Consider the following 15,157-nt stretch of genomic DNA (forward strand, 5'->3'; position numbering starts at 1 on the left):
ACCCCCTGCACTGCAAATAAGAGCAGTGAAGGAGAAACGGCTCATAACTTTGAAGGAATAAGATTAAAGGAGTATCCGGTATCAATATATGAAACTCAATATCGGCGCAAACTTCATAAAAGAACTAGACGAATTGAGGAATTTCATGAATGAAATATCTTGAAGTTGAAGTGCCCTTATTCAGTGGATCATTGTTTGGTTTCTTCCATGGATATGAAAAGCAAATATATATTACAGAAAAAACATTTTATATTGTGAACGTGATTATGTTCGATCACAATGTGATCCCGACATTTTGGACAAGATCATTAACCTATATTCTAAGAATTCTGCAAGATCAATCGATCATCTTGACTGTCGCCTAGTGACCATTGACGTCACGATAGAGAAATCCGATCTCTTCTTTGAAAGGAAATGCTCATTCATCAAAATTTTTCCAAGAAATGAAACCGATCCAGTCCCTTTTCATATTTAAGGAAAATACTCTCCCTTCACCAGAACAAAAATCATGTTTTCTCAACGCCCGTTTCGCTAACCAAGTTAGCATTGTCAGGAGATGACTGAAATAATTAGTGTCGTCACCAAGTGAGTTTCCAGTATTATAAGTTCAATTCCATAATAGTAGGCACTAAATTCTCAGAAATATTATTGCATTGAAAAAAAAAATCGATTTATAGTACATATATTTATTGCATACAAATTTATATGTCAATGAGTTATATGTCACCTGTATACCCTTGGTTTCTAAACAACGTGTTATTTGGAATTGGAATTATTTCGCTGTTTATAAAAAATGTATTTTCAAAAGCGTCTAAAAGCCTCTTGTTATTTATTGGTCTCCACAATTCCAAACATTTCTTATTCATTTAGTGGGCCTTATAGACAATAGACGTATTTGGTCTACGAAAGCAAATATGTGAAATATTATTCTTGAAACGTGTTACTATAGGCCGCTTAGTTTGACCAATGTTCTTTCTGTCGCGATTCTTCCCTTATTGTATTGTGAAATTGATTAACTCAATGACATTAATGATGAAACCATTCATTTATAGTGCAAGAGAAAATACTGAAGATATTCAACTATCTGTTACGGCAAGTAAATACAACTTTCAAGTTTTTCCGTCAATGGACAGTTTTTGCCAAATACGTATTCTTACCGTTAATTTGAACAATCTGTGACTTTTTCATGAAACAAATGTAATATGGATTGTTGGTTGACATTACATTGGGATATTCTGTATTCAGTCGAATCTATCACTTCTTAAACCATTCAGAATTCCCGGGATGGGCTCCAGCATTGAGCTACAAGAACTCCTAATTTGAAATATGCAATTCTGCATAAAATTTACATTCTTCAGTATTTGACTAAGCTCTCCCCGAATTCTACGATCCTCTGCCGTATACACAAAGCAGACAAAAGGATTTGCCCATTGAACCAAGCTTTCAGTATTAATGCAGATATTAAATAGATTACTATGAATTATGGTTTTAGATATATGATAACACAAGGGTTCAACTGCAGCAAACAAAGGATATTCAACATCACATTCGAAATGCAAATATGTTTCGGTGATTATGCGAAAGTACATATTACCAATAATGAAAGGATTTAAATCGAAAATGGATATTTGATGTAGTATTACTTCCCATTCGCTCTTGGTAAATAGATTTTTAGTATAGCCCAAACAATAGATTCTATTTCGAGAAAAAAGCTACTTGGCTATCTACTTCTTCATTGTTGAATAAACAATGTGTATGCTTTACATATCTTCAAAAGAGTTTTGATTTTATTTTTTTACTTTTTTTTTCTTTGTAAGTAGCCTCCAATTTTTTCAATGATGGAGCAGTAGAAAGCGAGGTAACTTTTTTCCGAAAAAACTAATATCTCTTTGAAATATTCCCTTCTGAATTTATATGAATTCTACTACTGACTAAAGTTTAGGTAGAGAACTTTTCAAAAAAGTATTGTGGATTCTCTATAGCGATACGAACTAGAACAGTCTAATAGAGTGACCGAGAACCTATATCAAATGATTTTTTTAATATTAGCTTTATTTGAATTATGACTTTGGCATCGATTGTTGCTTCGACCGAAATGAAAAAATAACCAAAAAACAATGATCACGCGATTAGTAATATATGTCAAACTGAATATTTGTCATTTAAAAAAATCGAAAAACGAGCAGATTTTTCAAAATATCAAACATAGTTATTGTTATATTAAAAAAAGACTTCAAGCAATTCCTACAACAATTCTCAGTTTTAACAGTGCCTCATCCCACATATTTTCCTCACAGAAGCGTTATATAAGTGTTTGTTTAGCAACAAAATCCAAATGAGACTAATGAAATTTGGCAACATGTGATGCAAACGCCAGAGGTTTGTATCTGAAAATATACATTTATTGTAAAAATCCCTAAAAAAAAATAACGGAATAGAGATAAAAAACAAAAAAAAATATTTATAACTGAAGGAAAAAAATATATTGTTGTGTCTCATTGTTTTAGAAAAATTCCTCCTGATCAAATAACTGACTGCCACCAATGTTAAATCTCAAGAATTAATAGATTTCAATAGGAGTATAGTCGAAGTAAACGGTATTGTGCACATTTAAAGGTGGCGGTACTCTCAAAGGCCAAAAAAAAACCAATACATAGAAATGAACTGGCAGCGAAGCAGTCCACGTGGACTGTAGACTTGGCGGTTCGTATTGGATAGTTTTTACTAACCGAGTTTTATGACTGGCTGAAGAGTCATAAAATTAAATTTGAAGTCATGTTGCGGTGACGAATAGAAATTGGGGAAGGTATCGTCGTCATGTTCAGTTCAGGAACTGATTACGATTTGAGTGCTGAAATTCGATATTGGTGCAGTTATAATTACTTAAAATTTTTGTTATCTGTTTAAAATGTGGTGTCCTTGGACAATACTAATAGTAATAACGAGTGTGATAACAACGCAGACTTTGCCGCTGTAACAAAATTCTTCAGAACTGAATTTCACTAGTTCGGACTTCCATTGTCTAATATATAAAATGATTTGAAATCCCTGAGATACCTAAAAGAGAAGAATTAAAAAATAAATATCTGAGAATGAAAAGTATATTGAGCAAAAACCTGAAATGAAATAACAGTGAAATAAAATACAAGTATAAATAGAACAATTGAACAAAAATTAAATAAAAATAAAGAAATGAAAAAAGAAAATAAAAATACAAAGTTGGAGATTTCAAGCCACGTTAGTTCACGACGTTTCGATTGTTGGTATCTACAATTGAAACGTCAGAAACTAGGATTTATATTCAAAATAATAAATAAACATCAAGCAGTTATGGAAAGCAAAAGAATAGTGTAATTGAGTAACAAATACTTAGAACAAATAACTAAATAAAGTCAGGAACAACAGCAAATTTTCTATTTAGATGAATCTTGGTATGACACTGAGGATATAGTTATGAAAAGGTGGATTGATGGTTCGAGAATGTTTACGCCTAACATGTTTGCAAACAAAAGATCGCGACTAATCATTGTGCATTGTGGAGGAAGTGAAGGATGGGTTCCGAATTCTTTGAAATTATATGGAAAAAAACTTGAAGACTGCAATGTTGACTATCATAAGAGCTAATATTTTCGAGAAATGATTTGGAAACACATTGATCCCAAATTTGGATGCGAATAGTGTAATAGTTCTTGACAACGCTTCCTGTCATTCACGACAGCTCATCAAAGTACCGAAGAAAAATTCGAGGAAAGATGAAATACAAAGTTTTTTAATGAATAACAATTTGTATTTTGAAGATTACTATACCAAAAACCAACTTCTTTCACGAGTTTTACAGACAAAAACATTTGAAAAAGTGTATGCCCTTGAGAGTATTGATGAAAAGTATGGACACACCATACTGAAACTTCTCCCCTATTTTTGTGTTTTCATTCCCATCGAGTTGATTTGGGGAAAATTGAAATAAAGCATCAGGCGTGAAAATAATTTTCAAAAATTTGATAAGAATGTAATAGAGGTAATTAAAGAAGTTCAATTCAATATGTTCAATTAATTGTTTTTTACTCATTTTTACTGTAAGTATGATTTGTAATTTTATTCATTGGCAAAAAAAACCCACTACTCAATAAATTATAGGCCCTGAAGAAGCTTCCCACTAGAAGCGAAAGCTTGGCAAAGTAAAGCAGAGTTTTTGATTTTTGATTTTTTGACTGAGAGACCCCGTTATTTCATTCTACTGTACATTTCTCCAGTCGCTAAGATTCTCAACTTTATATATATATATATATATATATATATATATATATATATATATATATATATATATATATATATATATATATATATATTCAACTAGTTGAAAAAACCAGACATCACCAGAAGATGGCAAATGAGACTTTGCCGAAACGTTGTGAAAATAATCCTTATGGGGAGAAAATACACAGAACACGGAGCGAAACCCGAGAAAACAGCTCATCATACTTTATCCGTGAGAATCTTCGAGTTACTATATATATATATATATATATATATATATATATATATATATATATATATATATATATATATATATATATATATATATATATATATTTATATATATTATATAGTTATTGTTCTCATATAATCAGAAATGAATATTGAATAACGAAATTAGTAAGCTCCCTAACTATATTATTAAAGGGGAGCTGTTGGAAGATAAGTTGCATTATATCGTTTACTTGAACTATACCAAAAGTTATTCACATTTGTCGAAGGTAGATTTTATTAGAATAAGGAAACTGCAATTTTTTTCGTATTGCTAATCAGTGACATATTTTTCAATATTACAAAATCGTTGAACCATTATATTGTGATTATCAAGCAAAATTAATTTTTACAAACAATATTGCAAAGGAAATATTTTTAGAAGAAAAAAATCTTTGAAGGAAAAAACTTTTTTGAATTTCTTTTTTTCCATCAATACGTGAGAAAAATTATCTTCGTATACTCTACATATTTTTATAGTTTTTATTGTAATTATTTTTTTCCTCCTTTCTTTAGAAATTGGCCACATTATTTGTTGAATGATAGCAAAGAGTAGAATGCCAGAAAAATTCCATTACAAAAAACTATCTCTCCTGAAAATATTTCACTTTGAAAAGTAAGTAATAACTTGGCAATAGACATATTTCGGTATATCCGGGAAGTGTTGGTAAGCGTTATGAATTAGGCACTTTCCATCCTCAATTTTCAGGTGTCAAATCGAAAATGATCTCGATTTATTTTTTATCAGCAGTGTTTGCTTGCATTTTCCTTGGTTTATATTGTGAGATGAAAAATAAGGTGATTCGTATAGAATAAAATTGCCGCAGTGACACTCAACGAAAAATTAATACACCAAGGGGTAGACCAAACCACGCTCTCGTATATATCATATTTATAATTCACCTCGAGACTCCTTCAAGTTTAGTCCATGTTAACGAGGAATGGAAGGCGGTGCGGAGTTCAGAGTTCGGAAGTTGTAATTCTGAACGTCGTTCTCGCTATACCGAAAGTTCCGAAGAGATCTCGCACTTTTGCCGTAACCTCCGCAAAAGTTGTCCCTCGGGGAATTGTCTTGGTTTACGTGTTTAGATGTTTATTATCGGAGAATAAGGTGGAATATGGCGGAGTTTACGATTGTTGAGGGTAGGAGCGGAATTACTTCTAGTACATGTGTTGTGGGAGGCTTCCGGAGAAACTGGATGATTTAATTCGGGTTTTCACTTCATGAGAATGATTATATACTGGGAACAATGAATTATTACTTATGCATCATCAATAAACATGTATAATACATATATCCCTACTGATATTATAAATGCGAATGTAAGTTTTCACGCGAAAACTACTCAACCGATCATCATGAAATTTTGTACACATGTTCTTGGAGGTATTAGAAGTAACATAGGATTACTTTTTATGTAAGATAAAAAAATTGTTTGTCAAAAATTGACTATAGTTTCAGCTGTTTGGAATTTTTCTATATTTATTGTTATTTTCTTCTGTAATTTTTATTTTTAGGTTAGATTAGGTCAGGTCAGGTCAGGTCAGGTTAGGTTAAGTTAGGTTAGGTTAGGTTGGGTAAGGTTAGGTTGGATTAGGTTAGGTTAGGTTATTTTTGTTATAATGAAATATATTTTAACATTCGTTGTTGCAATTCAATTTATTGAAAATATATGCTTTATGCTCGTCGTACCTTTGGATCAGTTTTTTCTGGGTTTGGCCGATATAGAATTTGTGTAGGTTTCCTGTATATTGCAATTTGAAATAGTGTTTTGTTGTGGTCATAACCGATAGTTATGTTCAACTCAAAACTCAACTACCTGGATATAACTATCGGATATAACAATGAAAAAACACAATTTCGAATTGCAATATATAGAAAACCCACACAAATAAGTTCCACTATACCCGCAACTTCAAACCACCCACTATCACACAAAATGGCTGCTTATAATGCATTCATATACAGAATGTTGAGGTTACCATTTAGCAATGAAGCCCGGAACAAGAAAAGGAAAATCATATACCAAATAGCGAAAAAGAAAATAGAATCAAACAAAAAATACAAAACAAAGATCAAACTACTTCAACAGATGAAACAACACAAAGATAGACAGCATTCACATACATAGGTCACCAAACCAAAAAACTAACAAACATCTTCTAACCCCTGAACATCAACATCACATTCAAGGCAAACACGAAAATAACACAAAAAATAAACAAATATGGAAAAGAAGAAGACAAAAACCTGAACGGAGTGTACAGCATACAATGCTCGGACTGCAACAAATTCTACATCGGCCAAACCAAGAAAAAACTGATCCAAAGGTACGACGAGTACAACAAGGCATACATAAACCCAATAATATATGAATCAAACCTCGCTACACACGCCATACAAAACAAACATAACTTCCCCCCACCAGAGAACATAAAACTCATAAAACAAGTCAATAAAGGAAACCGTATGAACATTTGGGAAAACCTAAACATCCATAAATTCAAGTCATAATTCACATATCGAGGAACAAATACAAATCAAAACACAAGACCTAGCATTCAATATACTACATAAAACAATACACACTCCTAGAAACAGTAAACCTAGAGAAGATCCAACACAAAGGATATTATCTGATGTAACCCAAATACAGATGAAAGAACATACAAGAGAATGAAACGTTCAGTTTGTGTAGAGCCTTGAATAATTGTTTTCACATCTAATGAAATGCAGGGATTCCACAGGTAGATAGCAGTCAAGTTTATATCGTTGTTATGAAATTTGAGCTCAAATTGCTCTAATTGGAACGAAATCGGTTAGAACAAAAGATGGATGAAAAATAAAAGTGGATATAAACCAGTTAAAAACAGAAAATTTACGGAGAATTTCCTTTTGTTCAGGCTAATTCAAGCATACGTGACATATGATAGAATACCTTCGGGTAACTGGCAATTATTAGACAATGACAACCCTGAATTTTTCAAAGTTCTATCATTTTGAAAATAACCGATAACGGCAGCCACGATCGATTTTCACTTCCTATCGCCCAACCTTACTAAGAATCGCACGTTGGCAGTTTAGACTTCTGAAAGTTGTCGTTCGCAGGTGAGTGATAGCTTAATGGATAAAACATATTATGAAAGATTTTTATAGGTATCGTTTGGAGTCTTTCCAGTTGGCATGAATTATTCCTGGAATGTGTGAAAACATAATACAACCCGTATATCCATAACAGAAATTTTCCACATAAATGTTTTCCTTCTACAGATCAACCACTTTCAAAAGCTCAAATTGTACAAGGGGTCAAGTTTCACTTAGTTTGAAAGATATATCAAGTCTCTATAAAACGGTCCATGTTAGGGTATGTTTTGTATCTCACTTGAAATTACTTTGAATTTTTGTGAGGCTTACACAAGAGAGAATATTCATTAAGAATCCTCAACTTTCTATGTCTCAAGAGACATTTTTTCCATTGTTGAATTGCAGACATGAAAAATCGTCAAGGAACTAGAAATAAACTCTCAAACTGTGCGAAACTATTTCAACTCATCCGTTTACGAAATAAAAAAAGCTCAACGTAAGTATATGATTCAATTTCCTCCGTACACTATTCCGCAATAATTTTAGTTTCCTGATACTCTTGAACAAAAATCCCAGGTCTCATCACCGGAAAATTACATTACACTTACAAATCCCCATTTCTGTGGAAACTAAACCTACTTCGAGTTTATTTATATGGTCATTAAAAGATATCTCAGTTCACAGATGTTGCTGGTGCAGAGTTTCTTAGGATGCCCCAGAGAGTAACATTTGTTACACTGCAAAACCAACCTGAGGGCCCTTTTAGTCTTGTGAACTGTAGAATTTATTGGCAGTTGATCGACGAAAGAAGTTCCATCCGAACAATTTACAAGCAACTGTTCACCTTAGAAAAAAAGAAGGAAATTTGGGTAAAAGAACATATCGAATGAATAAAATCTGTGTATAAAAAGAATATATCGAATGAATGAAATTCTGTGAACCTAGAACGTATACACTTGGAAATGGAATATATATTGTATTTTATTGTAACAGTTGTAAATAAATGGTTTTGAAATTATGTTTTAGTTGTCTTATAAGAACTAATCTTTTTCAGTTGCTGTGGTGAACCCTATAGAAGATTAAAAAAATTCAGGTCTCTCTCTATATAATATATACAGATTGGGTCGGTCGGTAGCCAGGCGGTTCGACGTGAGTACTTTTTTCACTCACTCGAATTGACTGCCGTGTTGGTCGGTGGTTCAAGCCCTAGTCTGAACGATCGATTTTCACTCTATCGTCCAACCCGTGTTAGGAATCACACGTTAAAAATGTAAGACCTCGTTAATCCTTAGCTCGCGCAATATTTAGTCTTCTGAGGGTTGTCGTTCGTAGGGTTGCGACAGCTGGTTGACGGAAAAACATATTTTGAACAGATTTTAAACAGATATGCTGGTCAGGTCAGGCCAGGTGATATGGAGCTACGCCACAAGCCCAGCCCTACTTATCCATTTTTGATTGGAATGATCGTTGATGTATTCCCGTACTTCAGTTTCAAAATGTGGTGGTGTACCGTCTTATAGCCATATTCTAAGTCTTGTTCCATATGGAATCTCGTCCAATAAATTCGAAAACGCATGCCGAAGAAATCTTACATATTTTTTTCCAGTGAGATGCCCATCCAAACCAACTACAGTAACCAACGCTGTTGATGGTTCAGGCAACGAACAGAATGGGGGTTTTCCGTTGCATAATAATGCATGTTATGCCGATTCACAGTTGCATTTTTATGAAAAGTCGCTTCATCAGAAAATTACACGAAATCGAAAAAATAATTTTTCTGATTGATCTTTTTTTAAGCCTCACTGGCAAAACTGAATACGTTTTTCAAAATCTCTTCCTCTTAACTCTTGCATCAATTGCATGTGGTAAGAATGAAATTTGCTTGCTCGTATCATTCGAGACTCGCTGGTTTGAGAAAATCCTAATTCCCTGCTTAGATCTCGGGTACTCACATGGGGATTTTCAACAAGGTGAAGAGCAATTTGAAATGTATTCTCTTTCTTTGTTAAAGGGCAGACACGTTCGAACTTCTCGTGAATGACTTTACCAGTTTTTTCAAATTTTGTTTTAAGAGCCTGAAATGCCCTTCCATCAGGTTGTCTTCTTTCGGGGAACTTCTCTTTGTAAATTCTAGATGCACGGAGGCAGTTTCTGTCACTTTCCCCCAAAGCATAGACCATTTGCATCATATCTTCCAATACATAATTCATAATGAAAATGATTCAATCTACCCGCGAAAGAAACTTTAACACATGACGTTATTGACAAATTCCGAGATTCATTTTTTGATGTCAGTCATGTTAAACTGTGTTTTTAAAGAAAAAAGCAGTATGAATACTCTTTAGGTTTTTTATGCATTTTTTACCGTTGAAACCGCTGATAGCTATCACTAGATGGTATGAAAAATATGTTTAAAAAAATTTGTTTTTCCGTTAATCAACTCTCAGAACTTGAGAAACTTGTGCGAGCTAAGGACTAACAAGGTCTTACCTTTTAACGTATGATTCCTAACATATGCTAATGTACAAGCGATTAGTTTGAATATTCGAAAAACAAATTTGAGTAAGTGAACGTAAGAAAATACATTTTTTGTGCTAACAATAATAACTTAAACTTAGTAAAATTTCTAAAATATCAGTTTTCGTATAGTATACATCTGATAAAAAATGTAGTGAAATGTAGTGTTCCATTTGAAAAAGTTGAATTATGTCTCTTTGAAAATGAATGAAACTTCACCGGTTTTACCGGGCACCCTATATATTGTTTCCGAAGGTTGAGATTCCAGAAATTATCATAATGATATTGACTAACTATTCCTAAAAAATCCACTTAATTGTTGTAGACATGCGGGTGGCGAATAAAAAATATTGTCTGGAATAACTTGGCAATACCGCAATGGAAATTTGAAAATTCCTTAGAGAGTTGAAATAATATGGAATCGCATGACGCATTCATATACTGGGTGTTCTATTTAAAAAAATATATAACTTTGGTTGGCTACACTCGGCTGAATCACCCAGTATGCGAGAAAATAATTTTTGAAGATAGTATTTATCGATATGACTGCAAAAAATCAAACAGTTCGAAAAATTGTTTCCTCTGATAGCAATGGACCGAGGGAATCTCACCCTGTACATATTTCAGAATATAACCGATTTTCAGCAGTTACAAATCTGAAAAATTATTCCATTAGATGAGATTCGAATGATGATTTTGCATATCTGGTGTTTGGGAAAAGTGCTTGTTTTGAAATTATTCTACGCTAGAGGTCTCAGTTTTATCTTCAATTCGGGTTTTACTTGATTAAAAGGCAATTTTTTTCTGTTTAGAACATGTAATTGTAGGCTTGTCTTAAAAAATGTTTTTTTGCTATTTTTTTTCAATATTCAGTTGACGATGTTCAGTCTGTTCATTTCATTTATTGCAACATCGTTGCATAGCCGTTTGCCTGTTCGTTTAGTCTAGTATTTCAAAAAGGAGACTTTTTTGCTTAAAGGCTATGATGTTCTCACATTTCTTTTAAAATATCAAAATATATCAGATTTGACATGAATTCACAAAAAATCAGAAAAACCAACAACTAGTTATGGTGAATAAAAATGCAACCGACTTGTGACGTCAGCAACATCTGATCAAGCATTTTGATGTGACGTTAAATCTGTTGAATTTTGAGTAAGAATTTTGCACTATATAAATGTTTTATTTGAAGAATTAAGTGACAACCATCTTTGAGATGATAAATCAATTCATTGGCATTTGAGCAAACATAACGAAACATGCAACTAGCCCCTTACAAAAGCAATTAGAGACCTCGTGCACTGACAGAGGTGGTTTTCCAGTTGATTTGAATGATGAATATTATACTGAGGTTTCTTAATTGAACAGTTATGTTTGATACTGAAAAATTCAGATGAAAAAGTAATGCCGTAGCAAACGACAGTTCATTTACATTTACTAACTAGTGGATTTTAAATTCTTCATAATTGAGTTTTTTCTAAGGACAAAACACAAGTACTACAGAAAAATGTTTTAGGTGCTCTAAGAGCGGTGTCTGTGCGAAAGTAGTGATTGTATGAACATTATCTTTATGGCAAATATATTTTTCGTATCTTAAATTTTAGAAGGAAAAAATTGCTTACCAGTTTTACTCAATTTAAAAAAAAACTGTGTGTCTCGGGACGCAGAGAAGTGATAACTTAAACTAATCTAAGTTGAACTATTTGATACTGCAATTGTTTAACTCGAGAAAAGCTAAGGTTATTAATTGAATTTTATGTATTTTAATATGATGATGTAAAGAATGGTTATTCATCAATAAAATCTTTTATTGATTACATTGTGTATGTACATATATTATAGCTAATGTTCCGAAGATCATCTTCTGCTTGTTTTATCGAATTTTTTATGATCACTTCCAAAAGCGGTGATAGTTTTAGGTTATATGCTCACTGCTCACAACAGTATATGTCTATCGCAAACTAAACACTGAGTCATGCGAAGAGAGGAGAGAGAAGCGTTTGTTCAAAATACGTCTAGCGCTGTGGGTAAGAGTGAGGAAGGAGGAGCCTGCCTGTCGCTGCTGTATGCGTGAGAGAGAGGGAAGCCAGACAGACTGGCGCCATAACGCGTTACGTAACGAAGCCGCTTTCCCTCCCAAAAGAAGTTATCACTTCAGAAATAATTGATATAATTTTTATTTATGGAGATGTTGGGCGGCAAGCAATAACTGCGTTTAACTGCGACAGTAGCTTCCTCATTTGGTCTGGCACCAGTTCTCTACCTCAGTAGCTAAGTAGCTGTACTGTGAACATTTTTAATTATCATCATGAATACCTAGTGTTATTGATTATTACCAAGTAATGGATCAGTATATTCAAAATATCATTATGTTGTAGTTTTTGAAATGAAGGAGCTTCACTCTTGAGAAGATTTGATAATTTTTGACCTGCCCTGTAGCTGTTCGACTTGAAAATATTCAAAATACGTGTAATATGATTATCAAATATGCAGTAACTTTTGAATCGTGCAACAAATGAAAAACAATATTTATTGCACATTTATTGGACCACACTACTTACGGGAAGGCTTCACTTGGGATCTCATTCAAACAAATAAATTCACAATCCTGAGTTTCAAATTATAGAAGGATATGTGATCACCCGGTATTTTTTTAATTAAAATCCTTATACCCCAGACAACGCTATCTCATGTAACCTGATCACTGGCCAGTACCAAGGCCCACCCGAAGATATTTCACTGTCGGCGATTTCATTCCCGGCCTTCTCTAGGGAGAGCTTTCCCTATAGACGAAGGGTCGAGATCAAAAGTCAAGAGAACCCTGCAGCAAAGTAGTGGAACACAGCCTCTATGGAGAAAAAAATTAACCTAATCTTTTCTGTCTCTGCTTGGCCAGGAACGCACTGGACTCTCACGAGGCTGTGTCAGGGACTATACCGGAATGGGGTTGATAAACAATTTTTTTGAGTTTATGAATTAATGAAGTTGGGTAGAAGAGTACGGTATGTCAAAGAGGATGAAATAATAATATGAACGTGGGATATCGTTTAACAAACATAAAAAAAGTAAAATTTGAAGAGGATAATTGAATTAAAAGGTTACTTCGATAAAAAATATCAGACGGTCTGAATGTTGAATAGATGATGAAATCTGAAAATATTCGAATTGAAAGGAATATTTTAGAAGAGGCTGATTTTTGAGAGAAAAAATTAGAAAGGTAGCAAGCAATTAAGTTTAGAATATGCTCTTTACAAAGATGAACTTCATATAGAAAATCGTGGAAAATTGTAAAGGATGGACGAAAGCAATTAAGTTCAAAACAAACTCTTTACAAAGATATCTAGATCAGAGGTTTCAAACTCAATTTGGCAGGGCCATAAATTAAATTTAGAATGCGTAGACGGGCCAGATTCAAATAAAAAAATGTAATGAATTATTATAACATTTTATTCATTTAATTATATGGTATATAGTGTAGTGTCCGACCGAAAGTGGTTTTTACGACCGAAACCGAATCCAAAAACGAATTTCGGCAACGGTCTCAGTTTCGCCCGAAACCGAAACTTCCTGACAACGATTATGTTTTGGAGGAAAAATAAAGGATACGTTATTATAATCAGTCAGTCATTATTTTTTTCATCTTTAAATCACAACGTTATGCAGTCTTCGACATTTTTACATATTGATAATCAACATAAAAAACCCTTATTCAAGAAAAAATAGTAATTGCACCTTAAAAATACTTAAAATAGGTGAGGTGTTTATTTGTCTTTGCTGCTTGTATGAAATTCAACGCGCCGAACATGACCGATCACAACGCGGAAACTCCCGAATGCAGTTTCGGTTTCGGTCGTGGTTTCGGCAGGTTTGCTGCCGAAACCGAAACTAAACCGAAACCCGTTTTTTGTCGAAACTCGACCGAAACAGAACTTTCGGTCGGACACTAATATAGTGCATTCCATTTAAAATGAGCCACCCTGAATAACTTTTGGTACAATTATTTGCAGGAAAAATAAAAAAACACGTCAACCATAGTATACAGGGGGACACATTTTGACATATTCACATTTGATGTTACTTCTCCTATCACACCCCAGAGCATGTCTTCAATTTTTTTTAAATGAATCATCCTATATTGTTTCGCATTATCAGATGATCCATGATGAGCAGATTTCAACAAAGTATAAAACATATGGTCTGAAGCTCATCATTCGGGAGCTACAAATTATTTGAGTTGAAAACGAGCTACCCTGAATAACTTTTGGAACAACGGTTTTCAGGAAAAATAAAAAAACACCTCAACATATTCACACTTTATCTAACTTTCCCTATCGCACCTCCAGAGCATGTCTCAATTTTTTTCAATTAAATGGATCAATTTTTTTGCATTGTCAGATGTTCCATGATGAACAGATTTCAACAAAGTAGAATACATTATGGTCTGAAGCTCATAGTTTGGAAGCTAAAAATTATTTGAGCCACCCTGAATGAACTTGTGTACAATCTGTTACTATGGTTATTCTTATTCTACAATAACGATAACCTACCAGGTGAAGTTACAAGTGGTGTTTCTGTTTTTGTGAATTCTTGAGAAGCAATGGTTTATACGCTTCGAGAATGGATTGAAATATTGAGTTTGTACAACCAGAATGGAAATAGTGCTAGAGCTGCTGCCGTATGTTCAATGATGAATCATCCAGGAAGAAATGTACGACACAAATACGTTTCGAAATAATTGAACACATTTATGGAAACTGGATTTGTTAACAATAAAAAGCATAACCGTTCAGGAGTTGTCAATGATCAAGCTAACGTCAATGATGACGAAAAACAGCAGCTCACATATATAGGTACTATCAAACATCCACAGGATGCGTGCTATTCTGACGTTAGCTGTGAAAGTGACAAACAAAATTATTTTCACTGTGACTAATGTTTCGAATTATTTCCACAAAGTATATCACTTCACGAGACTGTTCACAATATTATCGCTTGCCCTTGGGAAATCTAAGGGTGTGAGTCGTTCGG

At 33.5% G+C, this 15,157-nt stretch overlaps 1 protein-coding gene and 1 long non-coding RNA gene across 3 annotated transcripts in view; one reads left to right on the forward strand and one right to left on the reverse strand.

Moving 5' to 3' along the window:
• Positions 1-8,630, forward strand: part of LOC141481034 (uncharacterized) — a 53,467-nt gene extending 44,837 nt beyond the window's left edge. The window contains exon 2 of the long non-coding RNA XR_012464710.1: positions 8,290-8,630. This is a non-coding gene — a long non-coding RNA (uncharacterized lncRNA). The remainder of the gene's footprint in view (positions 1-8,289) is intronic.
• Positions 1-15,157, reverse strand: part of tei (irregular chiasm C-roughest protein teiresias) — a 762,167-nt gene that overhangs the window by 42,459 nt on the left and 704,551 nt on the right. The window lies entirely within an intron of this gene.

The sequence above is a fragment of the Leptinotarsa decemlineata genome, unplaced genomic scaffold, assembly GCF_025532065.1.
Source record: "Leptinotarsa decemlineata unplaced genomic scaffold, Ldec_3_MD MMD2_tig00000035_RagTag_RagTag, whole genome shotgun sequence".
In the NCBI taxonomy this organism is placed as follows: domain Eukaryota; kingdom Metazoa; phylum Arthropoda; class Insecta; order Coleoptera; family Chrysomelidae; genus Leptinotarsa; species Leptinotarsa decemlineata.